Source organism: Lemur catta, chromosome 3, assembly GCF_020740605.2.
Source record: "Lemur catta isolate mLemCat1 chromosome 3, mLemCat1.pri, whole genome shotgun sequence".
NCBI classification, from domain to species: Eukaryota; Metazoa; Chordata; class Mammalia; order Primates; family Lemuridae; genus Lemur; species Lemur catta.
Genome location: NC_059130.1, coordinates 81,213,547 through 81,217,275, shown reverse-complemented (window position 1 = coordinate 81,217,275; position 3,729 = coordinate 81,213,547).

The window sequence follows — 3,729 nt, the reverse complement described above, 5'->3', positions numbered from 1 at the left end:
AGCTCAAGTTTACTGATTCCTCCTGCTAGCTCAAATCTGCTGCTGAGCTGCTCTAATGAGTTTCTCAGTTCAGTTATTGTACATTTCAACTCTAGAATTTCTAGTTTGTTACCCGTTTTTATAATTTCTATCTCCTTATTGTGATATTCTGTTCAGTGAAAATCATTCTCATGTTTACCTTTAATTCTTTAGACATGGTTTCTTTAGGATTCTTTGAAGATACTTATTTAAAGCTTTTGTCTAGTAAATCCAATGTTGGAAATTCTTCAGGGACAGTTTTTAGAAACTGCTTTTTAACCTGTGTATGGGCCACAGTTTCCTGCTTTTCATGATTCATGATTTTTGTTGAAAAATTGGCATTTTAAATGATATGTGGAAACTGGAAATCAGACTCCTTCTCTGCCATTATACTTCTCTGCTATTATACTGTTGTGTTTTGTTGCTTCTTGTTTAGAGACTTACTTGGACTAATTCTATAGAATGTCCATTCTTCCTCATGTACAGCCACTGGATTCTCTGCCCTGTGAGCATAGTGTTCAGCTAATTTTGGACAGAGGTTTCCTTAAATGTCTTGAACTGGTGCCTTTCCCAAAGGGCTCTGCCTGTATGTTGGGTTATTATTACCTTCAACACTCCAGCAAGTAGTTTACAACTCTTAGACTTAATTTCCTGCTTTCCCAGACCTTCAGGGTCAGCCAGGGATGAGAGATTAAGCCCATTAGGACCTTCCCAGGTCTTTTCCTGGGCACGCAGACAGCCCTCACATGTGCATGGCCTTCTAGATTCCTAGGAATATGTCAGCACTTTTGAAGGCCCTATGGGCATCTCTTCTCCCAGTTTTCGTTTTAATCCTTTTGTTAGCACCAACTGGTATTGCCACCTTGGGTTACTGTAATGTTATACAATTGTCACTGATTTTTTTCAACAAATATCCTGTGGGGTGGTTCACACAGAGAATGAGCTTTGAGTCAGGTCAAATAAAGACAAGTTCTGAGAATGGGGCTTTTCAGGGAACTGCCAGAGTGGTCAAATAATGGTGGTTTTCTGGGACTGGAGCCTTTGGGATGCTCCAAACCCATTCTGCTCCCTCCAGGGGTTGCTTGGTGGTTGGTATTCACAGCTACCATAGTTGAGAGACTCTTGCTTTATACTTGAAAGCTGGGAAGAGGAGAACGGGAATAGACCAAGTTAAAACAGAGCTCCTTGATCTTTCTGAGAGTCAGCTCCTCTTTAAACAAATGCTCAGATTGTTGCAAGACCTTGTGGTTAATTTCCAGAGTTCTGGAAATGTTGATTTGGGCTAGTGTTCTCAGTGCTTTTGGGAAAAAGTGGATTTTTGGAGCTCTTTACTTTATCATTTCAGAAGTTTTCTCCACAAGTCAGATTTTTGAAAGTAGAAGTAACCTCAGTAACCAATCTTTAAAGCCCACATTTTTCAAAATGTGACATTAAGGCACATAGAGGTAGAGGGATTACTGCATAGTCACAGAAAATCTATGGCATGCTGCAGCATTAATGTCACCTGGGTGCTTGCTCCCCACCCCTTGCCCCACTGTATGTGCAACAGATGTTTACTGAGCATCTACTGTGCATGAAACACTGTTAGGAACTGAATCTGTGTGAGCAAGGCACAACTTACCTCTGAGAAGCTCAGCATAACTGGGAGATTACATGGCAATAGGAAATTTAAACTTTTTAATTAAATTCTAAGGGCATGGAGGGGGCAACAACTCAGTCAAGAAAAATGCCATTGCAGAGGTGACATTTAACCTGGCTTTTACAGGATGAATAGGAGTCTGCCAGGTGTAATTAGACATTTCTTACAGAAAAAAAATAGCTTATTTAAAGACATGAAGATGATAAAGGATCTGGCCCATCCAGGGGATTAAGAGTTCAGTAGTTTGGCAGGAGAAGCACTGAGAGATGTAATTGAAGAGGTGAGCAGGTTTCGGGTCATAAAAATTATCATGCACCCAGCTGAGGAGCAGGCCCACACATACAGCTGTGCAGGCTCTGCACCCTCCAACTCCAGAGGGCGCCATTCACCTAGACTACAAGCAAATGGCATCCTGGGCTTTACCATGTGGCAGCCCTGCTAAAGAATTTGTACTTATCCTCTAATCAATAGAAGGATATCTCGTTCTGTGAACCCAGTGAGGAAAATATCAAGCTGCGTGGAGAAAAAAAGTATAGAAATAAGTTCTCCAGCAGCATAGCAGCATAACTGGAGGCTTTGTCTGAGATAACCATAATAGCATTTATTATATGTAATAAACTACATATAATTTATTATATGCCAGGCACCCTATCTTACTTTGATATCTATCTTTAGTTCTCCCAACAACTATAATGCAGGTGTATCAGACAGCTTAGGATAAATTATGCTGCAGTAACAATCCCAAAAACTGGGTAACAACAAAATAGGTTTGTTTCTTGTGTGTCCCTCTTGAATAGGCTGTGACTCTGCTTCCTGTCTTTGTCACAGTAGACATAGGCTGATAGACCCTTATCTGGGACATTGCTGGTTTCATGGCAGAGAAAAGAGAAATGTGTTGAACTACTAGCTGGCTCTTAAGCATTCAGAAGTGACTCATAGAACTTTTGTTCTCATTTCATTGACCACAGCCAATCACATGCCCATTCCTGCATTTGTCAAGGTGGTCACATATTATCGTCCCACAGGGAGGAGCACCACGGGAAAGACACCCCAGAGAGGGATGATGGATCTTGTCACCGATCATATATCTACCACAGCAGGTGTTATTTTATTTTGTAGATTAGGAAGTGAGTTCTGGAAAGTAAAGTAACCTGTTTAATTTGCAAGCAAAAGGAAATACATGGTAAAACCGGGAATTGAATTCAGGCCAGCTTAGCTAGCCTGACCTCCAGCTCATCTGACTCCCACCGCTACCCTGAGTCCTTTAATGTAGTTTTGTGTGCATCAGAGCCCTGTGGTATCTTTGGACCTTAGATATATTGGGTCAAAGAGAAGCCTCTGTTCTGACCCTAATTATTATAACAGGCATCCTCAGTGATTTAGCGCCAGCCCCTGAAAGTAACCCTTTGCATTTGACCCCTTCTCCTTGCTTAGTTTAATTTCTTACCTGTTTCAAAAGAAGAAGAAAATAGTTCTTAGCTTTCCAGAGCAGAACAAATAGCTCATGGTGAATGCACAAAAACACAGTGTGACCCAGAAAATACAAAATATTTATCCAGGGCATCAGCCTGTTCTGAAACAAGCATGGGGAAGTGGGATATGTGGCCCCATTCCAGGAAGCCAGCTGGGAACTGGGACTGAGACAGTGAGGTAAGGACAAGCCTGTGCCCCTCCACTGTGTTCCTGAAGGATTGTAGTGGAAGTTAGCATCAGGACTGTGAAGTAAGTCATTGGGGTGAGGTGCCAAGGACAGAGGGGAAGCGGCAGAGATCTGATGTCTGGCGATAGGTCCAATCTAGCACCAACCCACAATGATTCTACCTGTTTTGTTCATTAACGCACTGTTTCTTGAGCCCTGCCATGTTCTGAACACTGTTACTGTGGTTGCAAAATCGAAGAAGACAGATGCTTCTCTTGCCGTCAAGGAGCATATCAGTTAATTATTGCTATGTAAAAATGTACTTCAAAACGTAGTGGCTTAACAAATAACCATTTATTTAACTCAAAAATCTCAGGCTGGAAATGGAGGCTGGCTCATTTGGACAGTTCTTGTCTCAGCTGAGCTCACTCAT